The following is a 15,408-nucleotide window of genomic DNA, read 5'->3' as shown; positions in this document are numbered from 1 at the left end:
GCTTAGCAGGCTTCCTGCTTCTGATGTACTTAAAAACATTTTGTTATTACTATGATGAAGCGGGGGGGTTTCTTGGGATTTTCTGTGTTTTCCAGTGGTTTGCATGCACAGGGGATGGGACTCAGTGTCCCCGGGTGTTACTGGTTTAACGAGGGTAGGGGAGAGGGAGTTTGTTGTTACAGAGGACTGGAGAGGGAACTTGGGACCCTGGCTGATGGCCGGGAGGATGGAGACCCCAGCGACTGGTGACCTGGTGACCCGGAGACCCGGATCTGGAGATACAGCCGGTTCTGGCCAGTGAGAGGACAATGGGCTGTGAAGAGAGGACCCCAGTGACTTGACCAGCTGGTTCCAGCCAGAGGAGGGCTGAGAGGAGAGGAGACCTAGGCCTTCCTGTTTACGACCCTGTTTACCTGGAGAGAAGACAATGAACAGAGGCGGGGCTTGGGGCCGGAGATATCAGAGGGCCAGCTGGGAAGCAAGGGGGCCTCTGGGCTGGAGAGAGGAAGCAGGCAGAGCCTACCTGGTTGCAGGGGGACTGGGATATGCTGTGCTGAGGAAGGCCAGGCCTGAGTCCCTGAGACTTTCCTGTGCTGTGTTCAACTCTCAATAAACCCTCCTGTTTTATGCTGGCTGAGAGTCACTCTGGTCTAGAGAACAGGGGGCATCAAACCCTTCGGGGGTGAGGAGGCCCAGAGGGACCAGAGCACGTGGACTCTCTGATGGGGCCCACGGCGAGAGACAGATGTGCTGAGGCTCAGAGAGGTGTGGCTCCAGGAGATGGAGGGGCCTGACCCCGAGAGAGAGTGGACCCCCGAGAAGGGCTGTTTCACTGAAAGGGGAACCCCTCACAGACCGCATAGGGCCAAGAGTGGGCATGATCTGTGAATCCGTGACAATTACCTTTTGCGTTTTTAGCTAGCTGTTCTTTTAAACTCCTTTTTGGCTTTTCTTATTACATTTTTACACTTAATTTGTCAGTGTTTAAGCTCCTTTCTATTTACCTCACTAGGATTTGACTTCCACTTTTTAAAAGATGCCCTTTTATCTCTCACTGCTTCTTTTACATGGTTCTTAAGCCATGGTGGCTCTTTTTTAGTTCTTTTACTGTGTTTTTTAATTTGGGGTATACATTTAAGTTGGACCTCTATTATTGTCTCTTTGAAAAGTGTCCATGCAGCTTTCAGGGATTTCACTGTAGTCACTGTACTTTTTAATTTCTGTTTAACAAACCTCCTCATTTTTGCATAGTTCCCCTTTCTGAAATTAAATGCCACAGTGTTGGTCTGTTGAGGTGTTTTTCCCACCACAGGAATGTTAAATGTTATTATATTATGGTCACTATTTCCAAGCGGTCCTGTTATAGTTACCTCTTTGACCAGATCCTGAGCTCCACTGAGGACTAAATCTAGAGTCGTCTCTCCCCTCTTGAGTTCCTATACCAGCTGCTCCAAAAAGCAGTCATTTAAAGTATCAAGAAATTTTGTATCTGCATTTTGTCCTGAGGTGACATGTACCCAGTCAATATGGGGATAATTGAAATCCCCCACTATTATTGAGTTCTTTATTTTGCTAGCCTCTCTAATCTCCCTTAGCATTTCATCACTATCACTGTCCTGGTCAGGTGGTCGATAATAGATCGCTACTGTTATATTCTTATTAGAGCATGGAATTACTATCCATACAGATTCTATGGAACATGTGCATTCATTTAAGATTTTTACTTAATTTGATTCTACATTTTCTTTCACATATAGCGCCACTCCTCCACCCTCCCCCACACGACTTGACCTGTCTTATGTTCTTATGTCCCTGGCCTAGGGCTGGTGAATGGCGCTGTAGTGGCAGCCCTAGATACTGATGTCCTTTATCCACAGGACAGGCCCAGCCTGGGCAGCAGCAGTGCAAACATACACACCCCAGCCTCTCACTCCTTTGCAGCCTAGCTGCCCCTCTGACTAAACCCTGCTTTGTAGTCACAAGCAGGTGATGGAAGCTGACGTCAGGGCCAATCAGACGCAGGAGTTGACTTTTTGAGAGTGAATGAGAACTGATAGGTCAGGTAGGGAAGGGCCACGCCGGGCCTTGGAAGTATACACAAGCAGCTTATGTTTGATACGGCAGAGAAGGGGGAGCCAGTAGAGGGATGCAGAGAGGATGACATGATCAAAGCAAGGGGACAGGAGAAAGATCATTGCAGCAGCATTGTGAATGGATCTGAACGGGGCAAGACTGCATTTGTCAGGGCTAGTCTCTGGCTTAAAAACTGTTAGTCATCCAACCAGGGAGTGGAGAAATACCATGTGATTCAGGCAACCAACCACGACATGAATCATGAGCAGCAAAGCAAACACTTTGTGAACCCTAAACGGAGCCTTTGGCAGACACGTGAATCCAGGGCAGAGAACTGGGCTAGTTTGTAAGCTATGCAGGAATCAAAGCAGCAGCTAAATCTATGCTAGTGTTATTGATAAGAAGTCGCTGAGCCAGCTCCATTATTCTTCTCAGTGCGCCTTAAGCCTTGTCCTCACCAGGGCTTGGAGCCAGGTGGGAAAGGCTCTTTCCAGCAGGAGGACTGAGAATTTCACATAATTTGCTTCCACACTCAATAGAGCTACCACCAAGGGCCATAACCCTCCCTGCTGTGGTGCAGGTACCCTACTGGGCTAGCAGAGTGAGCACAAGCCACCACAGCAGCTGAGCACCAACTTCTGCCATGCTCTTGAGCACTTTCAAGCAGAGAGCTGGCCAACCTACCCACACACTCTCTGTTGACCCAGGGGTGTGACATGCCAGCTCAGGGGCATAGTTAGGTGTCCAGCCCCCTGCACACAGGCTGCCTTGCTTAGCAGCCGGATCCGCTCCACTCAACACCAAAGGGCAGGGTTTGGTTGTGCATTAAGAATGGTGCTAGAGCCCTGCTCTCCAGCTTAGCCGACAGCATGGCTTTGGGTACTGCAAGTTGAAAAATGTCCCTGTCCTCACTTGAGCACTGGCTATCACTGCGCTGGCTGCAACCCTGTTTGGGAATCCACCTGGCACTCCTCATGCTCACTGCCCCACCTACACTGCAAGGGCTTATTTTCACAGGCCTTTCCATGGCCATATGAATTCCTTACTTCTGCTGGTTAATGGAGCTGCTGTGACCCTTGGTGCCCAAAGTCCCTAGCAAGGGCCTGTGTCTTTGCTATGCCTGAAGGCTGCAGTGGGGCTTTTTCCTTGGCCAGCCACTTCCCTCACTTCTGTGGCACCTGCTTTTCCTTGGGGTTCAAGTGTCCTAGGAAACCTTTGGATCCAAGACTCTAGTTCTCTCTCACTGCATTCCCATCACACTCCTTCCCACATTACTGAAGCACAAGCAGGGCTGTGCTGGGCCTGGCTCTACGCTCCATTATCTTGGCTGGGCTTTTAATACCAGAAGAAATTAGATCAGGTTTTGGAGCAATATTGACTCTGTTATTAGTAACTGGCTGTTCTCCCTTCAGCTGTGCAAGCCAGTGCTGGCCATCAAAGACAGGATGAGTGTAGCAGCAATGCTGGAGCCCAAAATATTTATTGTAGAATTCTATAAAAGGCAGCTGGAGGTGGTTTATTTTATTTTAATTTAATTTTTTTGCCAATCAAAAGGACTTGTGACAGAGGGAGCCAGCTGAGGGCCAAGAGAGCAGCTGGGAGGGTGCTAAGTGCTCCATTCAGGCTTTACGTTTCCCATCCCAGCAGGCAGAAGCAATCACTGTCCAGGAGGGGGAAGCAGGAGGCCTGCACCGGGCCCCATGGTTTCCGGCAGCCATGGAGCAGAAGGTTTCCTTTGTGCTGCCCCTTTTACAGGCTGACGGGGCCGTCCCAGGAAGCAGGATGCGCATTGGGCTTATTTGCATTTGGCCTGTTGTGAGTTGTGCTCAGAAACATTCCCGGTGCAGTGTGGAAAAGAGCAGAGCTGCAGTCAGCTAATGGGAGAACATTGATGTGGCACATTCCCTTCCCATAGCACAAGAGGGCAAACGGGACATACCCCTAAAGCTTTGCTTGGCTTAAAGGGATTCTACCCCTTTTCTCTTAATGCTTGGGCTCCCACCAAGGAGTCAGTCTTGGGCTCTGGGGCTATGTCTGCACTGCAATATACCCCCAGTGGCTGGCTTGGGCTGCAGGGGTATAAAATCGCAGTGTAGATGTTCGGACTTGGGCTGGAGCCCTCGGAATCCCAGAGCCTGGGCTCCCACCCAAGCCTGAGACCTGCGAGTCCATGTCAGCTGACAGAGGCCAGCTGTGGCTGTTTTACTGCAGTGTTGATGTGACCACAGGAGAAGTCCCTGAAGAATTCACCCAGTTTCTACTGAAGAGACAGTCTAGAATGTCCTGTGTTTGTGAGAGGCAAGACTGAGACCCTTCGGGCTTGTACAACGTTCGGCTTGGCAGAGATACTATTGGAGGAGAGCACTGTAGCCAGGTATGCTGCCAGCGGCATTAAATGCTATGTAACAAGCACAGAACATTTGGTAGACTTGTCCAATCCTGCTAGTCTGTGCCAAGCAAGGGCTTACAAATTACTTCACTGGATGAGCTTTCATTAACTATAAAATCTCCTAATTTTTCCATTGCCTCTTTAGCTCATTGTTCTTTACAAAATAAAATTAAAAAGTGCAAACCCAAGGGCATATTTTCTCACTTGCTAACCAGTGCAATGCTGTGGACAAAATGGCTAATGTGATCCTGGGATCCATAAAAATGGGAATCTTGAGTAGGAGTAGAAAGGTTATTTTACTTCTGTATTTGCACTAGTGCAACTGCTGCTGGAATAGTGTGTCCAGTTGTGGTATCCACAATTCCAGGAAGAGGTTGATCAACTGGAGAGGGTTCAGAGAAGAGCCACGAGAATGATTAAAGGATTAGAAAACCTGCCTTCTAGTTAGAGATTCAAGGAGCTCAATCAATTTAGCTTAACAAAGAGACGTTTAAAGGGTGACTTGATCACTGTCTATACGTACCTACATGTGGAGCAAGGATTTAAAATGGGCTCTTCAGTCTAGCAGAGAAAGGTTTAACATGATCCCATGGCTGGAAGTTGAATCTAGACAAATTCAGATAGGAAATAAGGGGTACATTTTTAACAGTGAGAATTGACCACTGGAACAAGAGTGGTGGATTCTCCATCTCTGGCAGTTTTTAAACCAAGACTGGATGTTTTCTAAAAGATCTGCGGTAACCAGAATTATTTTGGGGCGGGTTTCTGGCCTGTGCTATATAGGAGGTCAGACTAAATGATCACAATGGTCCCTTCTGACCTTGGAATCCATGAATCTTTGAAATACATCATCCAGATATTGAATTCCCCTCTCCCATCCAGGGACCCCTCCAGGTCAGGGTCGAGGGGCTCTGACAGAGGGTGGTATAGGGGGAGCTTACACTGGGTAGGGCACTTTTTGTTCTCCAAGGCTATCAAGCCAAGAGGTTTGTCCAGAACAAATTCATTCCCTCTCTATCCACAGGAGCCTCCTCCCTTGGAATTCCTGATTATTCAGGAATAGCTTCAGCTCACTTAATTGGTGCTGAAGTTGGATTCCTAGCAGACTGGCTGCCCCATGGAAAAGCACCTCTAGCAAATAGGGCGTACTGCCCCAAGGAAGCACAAGAGCTGTCATCAGTGCATGTATGTAACACAGGCATTACAAATGGCTATGGGCAACAAGCCAATACACTGAGGACACACAGATAGCACTAGGGCTGTGCTCATTATGGAAACAAAGCTTTCTTTCTACATGTGGTGCATCATCATTAGCCATCTGTTTAAATACCATGCAGCTCTGCAATGAAAATGATAGGGAAGCATGGGATACAGAGCTTTGTGCCTCTAGGTCACCAGTTCAGGTGGGGCAGAGCTGAGAGAGATGGACTGAGGCCTGGTCCACACTACACAGTTAAATCGATTTAAACAGCATTAAATCGATTTAACTCTGTACCCGTCCACACTACAAGGCACTTTAAATCGATTTTAAGGGCTCTTAAAATCGATTTCTGTACTCCTCCCCAGCGAGAGGAGTAACCCTAAAATCGATATTACTATATCGATTTAGGGTTAGAGTGGACGGAAATCGAAGTTATTGGTCTCATTCCTTTAATGTAGCTACCCAGAGTGCACCGCTCTGGAAATCGATGGTAGCCTAGGACCATGGACGCACACCACCAAATTAATGTGCCCTAGTGTGGACGCATAAAATCGATTTTATAATATCGGTTTTATAAAACCGGTTTTAGTAATTTCGATTTTATGCTGTAGTGTAGACGTAGCCTGATTGAAATCTTTTACAGTCTTTTACCAGCCAGTGTGACATGAAGCAGGTGGATCTAGTTCAGTTGCTAGTGGACTGGTGTCCATTTCACTAGCCTGCCCTACGCTGGGAGCTTCCTCAAGGGAGACTTTGAATCCTGGAATTACTGTACGTCTCAGCGGATAAGAAAAGGCAAAGCTGCTTTTCCATATTCTTTATTTGCACATGGATTTACTGGTAATTTTTATATTGCACAGTTAAGGGCCAGAGGCTGGTGATGCACAAAAGGGGGAGCTGTCTCTACTCCTCCCTAGATGTGTTCAGAAACTCTGGGGATGGGCAGCATTATGAACACCTAAGCTTCAGGCTGTTCTGGTTTTAATTCACGCCTTCTGCTATTTGAGTTACTATAACTGTTAAAGCCAAGGAATAGTGTATTAGTTCCTAAGAAGTATTGTCTTAGATAATAATAATTTGCACTTGTGCTCCCTAGCTCTCAAAGTGCTTCACCAAGGTAGGAATACATTCTCTCTACTTTACAGATGAGAAAAAACAAGGCAGAGATGGGGGAGGTGATCTGCCCAAGGTCAGAGAGTAAATCAGGGGTACAGCAGGGAGTAGAATCCGTTTCTCCTGAATTCCAAGCCATGCCCTTATCTACTGGCTCAGCAGGCCTCTCAGATGAGCAGATGTACTTTTTACCCTACTCTGTTCTCTAACTGTGGACTAACTTGGAATCATCTGGCTTGTTCTGACCTTTCCCCCTAGTGACCAAACACTTTCTTTGTAAAGGCTTCGTTACATTTAAAGAACAGAAACAACAGCCTTGCCTTTCCTCCTGCAGGTCCAACATGTACATTTCAGGCTCAAGCTGATGTACAAACTAAACTCCAGGATCACTTCCTTCACCACTGAAGTACCATCACTTCTGGGGTTGGGAATGTCAGCTGTGTAGCAGCACAGAGCAAAAAAGCAAACCCTTTGAGGACAGGAAGTGGAGTGAAGAATCATGCCCTATCCCCGTGGTTTTCAAACTTTTGTGCTGGTGACCCCTTTCACGTGGCAAGCCTCTGAGTGCGACCCCCCTTATAAATTAAAAACACTTTTAAATATATTTAACACCATTATAAATGCTGGAGGCAAGGCTGAGTTTGGGGTGCAGGGGCGGCTCCAGGCATTTCACCGCCCCAAGCACACCAGGCAGGCTGTGTTCGGCGGCTTGCCTGTGGAGGGTCTGCTGGTCCCGCGGCTTCGGCAGACCTCCCGCAGCCGTGCCTGCAGGAGGTCCACCAAAGCCACGGGACCAGAAGACCTCCCACAGGCAAATCACCAAAGGGAGCCTGCTTGCCGCCCTCACGGCGACTGGCTGAGCGCCCCCCGCGGCTTGCCGCCCCAAGCACGCGCTTGGCGTGCTGGGGCCTGGAGCCGCCCCTGTTGGGGTGGAGGCTGACAGCTCGCTGAGGGTTCTCGAACCCCTGCCCTATCCAATTAAAACTGCTGGGGGAGTTTAGGTGGCAAAATTTACCATGGTTGGAATGTTGCAGCAATACTGGCATTAGCATTTGTGTTGAGTTGGGCCCAATCTGCATATTCCGAACCTGGTTTTGACCCCCTCTAAAGTTGGAGCATTTGACAGAATTTACCACTACAAATTGCTCATTGTAGTAAGATCTGTAGGGATTGATAGATATAAATTCTGTGTAATAAAGCAATTATAGTGAAATCAGAAGGCGATTAAAATAGGAGATAAAAATGAAAATTTAAGAGAGGAGTGAGACAAGTGTGTATAATGTCATGAACTTTATTCAACATTTATAGTGAGTATTTGATTAAATTAATTGAAGAAAGTATAGAGATGAATGGAAAAAGGATGAACATTTGTTAGATGATCCAGTGCTGTTTTCTAATTCAGAGGACGTTCTGATGAAGTTAATGGAGATTATATATGAATATGGCAATGAATATGGTCTAGAGTTGAATGTGGACAAGACAAAAACTATGGTGGTATGCAAGGATCCTTGGAAAATATGCAAAATTCCAGTGAACAACACATGAGAAATTATTTCCACCTAGCAAACATCATTCCAGAAGATGGAAGATTGGATATTGAAGTTAGAACCAGAATTGCAAGAGCAAAAGAGCCATTCTGGAAGCATAAACATCTGTTGCGAAGGGACATAAATCTGAAGACTAAATTCCAGTTCTTAAAAACGTATATTTGGTCTGTGTTAAATCACAGCTGTGAAACATGGTCATTGAAATAATCAGTAATAAAGAAATTACAATCATTTAAATTATGCTGTTGTAGAAGAATTCAGAAAATATCATGTGTAGATTGTGTAAGCAATGAAAAACTTTTAGGAGATGGCTGGATTGCAGCAAATGCTAGTCAGCGATTGTATGAAAAAAAAGATTGATTTGCAGGGAACAATTTAAGAAGTCCAGGAGGTGATGTACATTTACAGGCACTGGAGGGGCGAGCTGATGGCAGAAGATCACAAGGCAGAAAACGATGTTGGATTGATGATGTGATAGCATGGTGGATAAGAAGGACTATTCATCCAAAGAGATTAGCAGAGGATTGTATGGAACAGGCTAGCATGGTTGCTAACCTCCAGTAATGGAGATGCCTCATGAGAAGAAGAATGTGGGAGGTTCCTCTGAGCCAGAGTTTGGTTTGGCCCAGTTCTGTTTTTGTGGCTCAAGGTATGTGAGAGCACACAGAGCATGGGCAGCTGTGTGGGACTGTATGCAAATCATTGCCATCTGCTGGTTGGCATTAGACCTGCTCCATTGTTTGTGATTGTCTTGTCTGGCAGCGCCTGGAGGCCTGAAGAAAAGAAAGTCCCACCCTGCTCTCAGCCAGAATGGAGAATTCGACCCTGAAGGCTGAGCTCCTCCAGCAGTTCTCAAAGCCCATGTGCTTTAGAGCGTCATCGCTGACCAAGGGGCTTAGGAAGATGGGACTGTGTGATACAGTGTAAAAATAGAGACATGGGATATAAAAAGCATGGTTCTAATTTTAAACCTCCATTGCAAGCTAATTTAGACAGCTAATTAAACGAAAAACTTGATGAGCTTCTAATTTGCCAATTATATCCATCTGCTTTATTGCTGCTTTGAAAAGCAATCTGCATTAGGTGCTACTGTGTGAGTTACTGCGATCAGAAGAAGAAAGCCCCAAGGGCTGTATACACATACATACACACACACACATATATACCAGGACAATAGCTAAATGCAGCCCTTGGGAATCTGTCTGGTTGGCTTGTGTTAATTGTGGACCTTGATGGGGATTACCCTCAGGGGAGATTCAGGGCTGCGGAGAGCGGTGACAAAAGAGCGGTGCTGAGAGCAGGCCCTGATGACAAAAATTTTTTGGGCCCCTCAGCAAGGGCGGACTGGCTAAACAGGGACAACAAAGCCAGGCCCCAGGCCCCCTTCCGGACCGCCAGGCCCCAGTAATTTATACCGGCTTCCCCTGCACTCATCGGCCCTGGGGAGATTCATGCCTTGTCTACACGGGGAATTTTACCAGCACAGTTATACTGGCATCTTTAAACTGTTACAGTTCTGGAAGGCTAATTCACCCTGTGGACGCTCTGTTCTGATTTAGCTTAAACTACATCCAAAGAGACGTAAGCTAAACCCGGGAAAAGGCACTCTTATACCAGAATAAGAGTTTCCACAACAGGAGTTATACCAGTGTAACTAGACTGGTGTAATTATGCTAGGATAATTCGTCACATAAATAAGCCCTTACTTCTTTAGCAATACGAGGGCTGCATGGTCATTTTGTACCCAGCTACTGAGCGTATGTCTGCACTGCAGCTGGGAGATGCAGTTCCCAGCTCGCATAGTTGTTCCTGCATGAGCTCTACTCAAGCTAGTGCCTCAAAATAGCAGTGTGTCCACGGCCACACAGGGAGCTGCTTGGGCTAGCTGCCCTGAGTACAATCCCACCCGACCCACTGGGTATGTAGTCAGACCACCTAGCCCAAGCCACTACCCAGGCTGCTGCAGACACACTGCAAATTTTAAGCACTATCTATGCAAGCTGGGAATCCCCCGCTCCCAGCTCAAAATGTAGATGTACCCAAAGCAGCACCCTGTTCATATGTAACAGGCTTTCATGCTTCTTGGGCCCAGGGTTCACACCAGCTGTGGCTGTAACTAATAAAAGAAGTATAGGTGCTTGCAGAACCATTTGTGGGGCAAGGTCTAACAACCTGGATACAGCAGGGACGAGTATGGCAGACTCACTCATGCTGAGGGGCATACCTTGGAAACGTCAAGTCCAACAGTGTGTGACAAATGACAAAATGTGAAAACTCTTGGTTTTGTTGCATTGTAACAAATTGACAGATTACAGGGTTTAAAAAAACACCACAACTATTAAAAAACTAGTTTTATGCACTTTTCCTCACTGCGTCAATGAAAAACTGGTTGTGTAAAAAGCCCCTGAAACTCCCCAACATTCCGTCATGTACAAATGTAAAGGCCTCCATGCCTGGTTCTGTAGCTGGGTTTGAATTCTTACACTTCAGTCCCCCAGGATGGAGCTCTCCTATCGGAGCTAACACAGGGCTGTCATCCACACAGTCAGAATCTAATAGGGAATATGACACACACTTGACCATTTGGTTACACACCCATGTTCTAAATAGAGATAAATGTTAGGGTCAGGATTCCTGGGCTACATCCTTGCCCAGGTGAGAGGAATGTGGTCTAGTGGTTAGAAGAGTCGATTATTATTAAAATTAGAGTTGCACCTAAGAGCCCTAGTCATGGACCAGGACCCCCGTGTGCTAGGTGCTGTACAAATACAGAACAAAAAAAGTCCTTGTCCTATGGAGTTGTCAATCTAAATATAAGACACAAGACAACAGATGGATACAGTCTGATGGGGGAGCACAAGAAAACAATATTGGTCAACATGGTAAGCCGTAGTCTCAGCACACTAGCTGTCTAGCAGTTGTCAAGTTTCATGCAGGCATCACAGCAAAGGACACTTTTGAGATGGGACTTGAAGGTGGATAATAAGGTGGCTTTGTGGGGAGCTCCTCTCAAATATGAGGCCATTTTGGAGAAACCACAAAGGCGCTTGTTTGAAAATTTAGCAAGTGATAGAATGTGACAGACTTTACCCAAATGTTCGCCATTTTTACAAAACTATGATAAATTTTGTGCAAAGTATGTCTTATGAGGTATATTTTGAAAACCCATAATTCACTGATTATTATTGTCCTGGTAAAACTACGTGTGGCAACATTGCATATAAAGTTATGTAAGCAGAGTCAGGATGCACACTACCCTGACATCTGGAGGTGAATTGTGGCAAGTTGTGGAAAGGAAAGGAACATACGCACACCCACCCTGCCTAGTATGAGCCCAAAGGTCACTTTGGCTGCTGTGGGATCCCCAGTTTCTCTGTTATTGGGGCAGGAAGAATAAAGTGTTGTTACCCTGATTATGTGAATCAAGGACAATGAAACTGTTTTATGACAGAGGGACTTGCTGTCAACTAAGTAGCACTCACTAGACAAGGGACATGGGTTCCAAAACCTGGTGAATTGAGAGAGGTTGGGAACAGTTATTTGTACCTGATGGTATGTCCCCCTTTCAGGGTCTGAAATACCAATTGTGCCTCCTCCTTTTCCCTGCTGTGGAATATCAGAGCTAATTTTAATTCTATTAGGAATCTAGTTACAGGCTGCTGAGATGAATTCATCTAATGCTAGTGCACCATTAGCCCAGAGGCTCCCCTACTACGACTGAAATCATTAAAGAGCTAAAATTACTAAGAGCTGGAATCACTGAGTGCTATTTTGGGGGGACTGAAGATATGTTGCTGAGCAGCTGGCAGAGAAGAGCACTTTGTGGGATGACTAGAGCGGCTCGCAGGACAGCTGACAGAGCGAAGCAGTTCGCGGAATGGCTGGAGTGGCTCACAGAACGGCTGGTGGAGCAGAACGGCTGGTGAAGCGGCTCACGGTGAAGGATGCAGCAGAACCCCAGGAAGAGGCGGGGCCGTCAGCCTCAGACCATGTAAGGTGCCCCTTAACACCGCTAAGCGTGCCCCTCTCCCCGGCTGGGAGGTAAAACTCTGCAGACAAACTTTTGAACTTTGGGGCTGCACTGACCAGGGACAGAGACTTTTGAGATGTTGGACTTTTGGGTGATTTTTTGGGTTGCTGAACTTAAGACCCTGAGGGGAAAAGGATACTGCCAAACTTACTTTGGGGCAGGGGTGTTATGATTTGTGTTATGAATCCTGTTTCCCCAACATAATGCCACATTGTTTCCCTCCTTTATTAAAAGGATTTTGCTACACTCAGACTCTGTGCTTGCGAGAGGGGAAGTACTGTCTCTTAGAGGCACCCAGGGGGGTGGCATGTAATTGTCCCAGGTCACTGGGTGGGGGCTCGAGCCAGTTTTGCATTGTGTTATTGAAACAGAACCCCTAGATACTGAACCTGCCCCTTGGTGCAGACGGGCAGAAGGGTTACAGTTATAAAATTCTACTGTATGATGTTACTAAGGCATATTCCACATCTAGGAAGCAGCCCAAACCAGTTCCTCAGAGATGAAGTCAAACTGATGCCTCACTCAGCAGCTGATAAAATCAAATGAACTATCCCCTGATTAAGCAGCCATTCTTTGACAGAAAGATGTGTATGAGCAAGAAATTTACATCCGAGAGGGAGGTTCCCATGTAAGCAGAGTGGCTGTTCCTTGAACTGCAGCTGAAGAGGATTCTCAAAGATAAGGAAGAAAGAGAAAAATGAGGAACAGAGGACACAAGTCACCTCTTTTGCCTCACTGTCTTATCAGTGTTTGAAAGACCAAAAAAGTATAATTGAACTAGTGGAGTGGCCCTGGCTGAGGGAATCCAGTCAGACTGCTGTAAGCATGTGGTGAACTGTGTTAAGTTAGGTATTAGTTTGCATTTTACTGTTTATTTCATTGTAACCAATTCTGGTGTTTGTGTGTCATCACATGTAATCACTTAAAATCTATCTTTCTGTAGTTAATGAATTTGTATTATTTTTTATCTGAACTAGTGTATGTTTGAAGGGGTAGGAAACCTCCATTTGCAATAACAGGGTTTGTGCATATCTTTTTCTATTCATGAAATGATGGACTTTCTATGAGCTTGTATTGTCCAGAAGGAAAGAGCTGGGCAGTAGAAGACACAGACAGTCACACATTTCTGGGGAGAAGAGAATTTGCTAGCATCACGCTGCAGTATAATTCAGGAGTGGCTGGCTAGAGCTCTCGTATCATTCAGCGGAGAGTGATTTTGCATGCTAGAGGCTGTGTGAGAAGAGGCCGGGAGTGGTTGTTCTCACAGTGAATTAGTGTAAAAGGCTCCCCAGGTTGGAAAGTTGAGAGGACACAGCTGTTCAACCATCCAGATTGTACTCTGGGGAGCATCATGGGAGGCTGGTGTCATGAGCCGCTCAGAGGGGGGAGTCGACCTCTTGATAGTAAATGAAAGATGACAGGTAGGGATGATTGTGAAGGGCCTTGAAAATGAAGACAAGTAGCTTATGTTTGATGTGACAGAGAAGGGTGAGCCAGTGGAGGTATTCAAAGAGCAGGGGCTAAGCAACAGGCTAGGAAAATAATCTTTGCATTAGCATTTCAAATGGACATGAAGAGGGCAAAATTGTATTTGTCAAGGCTAGAGGGAAGGCTGTTGCATTAATCCAGGTGTGAGATGAGGAGCGCCTGGACAGGAGTTCGAGCTGTGTGGATGGCTAGGAAAGGCTGAATCTTAGAAATAGTCTGCAGAAAGAATTGGCAAGATTTAGACATTGCCTGGATGGGAGACCCAAGCTAGATGTCCAGATTGAAGAAGACACCCAGGTTATAGCCCTGAGTGACAGGTAGAATGATTGTGCTGTCTGTCCCCAGTGATTGAGAAAGCAGATAATGGGGAGGGTGTGGGGGAAGATTAGGAGCTCTATTTAGTCAGATTTAGCATGCAGTAGCAGCTAGACATCCACACGGAGATGTCAGAGCCAGGCTGAGATTTTAGTTTGGACAGAAAGAGGCAGGTCTGGCACAGAGAGGAAGATCTGTGAGCCATCTGCATAGAGATGGTGGCTGAATTTGTGTTGTAGATGAGATTAACCAGAGATTAAATGTGAAGGGAGATGAGAAGAGGTGGGGGAAACTAAGGACAGAGCCCCATGGAACTCCACAGAAGGCTGGAGGGTAGATGAGCACTGGAATGGGTTCCCTAGGGAGGTGGTGGTATCTCCTTCCTTAGAGGTTTTTAAGGTCAGGCTTGCCAAAGCCCTGGCTGGAATGATTTAGTTGGGAACTGGCCCTGCTTTGAGGAAGGGGTTAGACAAGATACCTCCTGAGGTCCCTTCCAACCCTGATATTCTATGATTCTATGAGAAGGATCCTTCAAACTACAAGCTAATGGAGCACTTAGAGTTAGGAGGAGAATCAGGAGAGGATACAAGTGAACAGATTTGGCACATTCCATTTAGAATGCAAACAAACCAACAGTATCTTCAAAATAAAGAGAAAGGAATATTCCTAACTCTCCCACGCATCACTCATTTAGGAGCCATACTTCAGAGTGGAAGGGTGACTTATTCAATCTTCCCAAGCCTGACTTTTTAATTTATTTTTAAGTGAAATGTAAATTAATTATCCAAACTCTGGCTCCACCCTGGAAACAGGACTGCTCTCATGCATCAGTACTTCACCAGCTCTGGGCCTATATTAGCAATAAATAGGGCCCTCCCAAATTCACAGCAGTGAAAAATGCATTATGGACCATGAAATCTGGGCTTGTGTGTACTTTTACTCTATACTATACACATTTTAGGGGGGAGACCAGCATTCCTCAAACTGGGGGCCCCAACCCAAAAGGGGGTTGCAATGTTATTGGGGGGTGGGGTTCAGTATTGCCGCTCTTACTTCTGCACTCCTGTCAGAGCTGGGTTCCCAGCCAGCACCTGGCCCTCTCCAGCCACACAGCTCTGAGGGCAGCGCTGCCACCAGCAGCAGCGCAGAAGTAAGGATAGTAATACTGAGACCGCACCTACCATAACCTTGCAAGCCCCCACAACCCACCTTTGGGCCAGGACCCGACAGTTACAACATTATGAAATTTCAG

The sequence above is a fragment of the Gopherus flavomarginatus genome, chromosome 17 (genome assembly GCF_025201925.1).
Source record: "Gopherus flavomarginatus isolate rGopFla2 chromosome 17, rGopFla2.mat.asm, whole genome shotgun sequence".
Taxonomy (NCBI): Eukaryota; Metazoa; Chordata; order Testudines; family Testudinidae; genus Gopherus; species Gopherus flavomarginatus.
Note: the sequence above shows the minus strand (reverse complement) of the source record.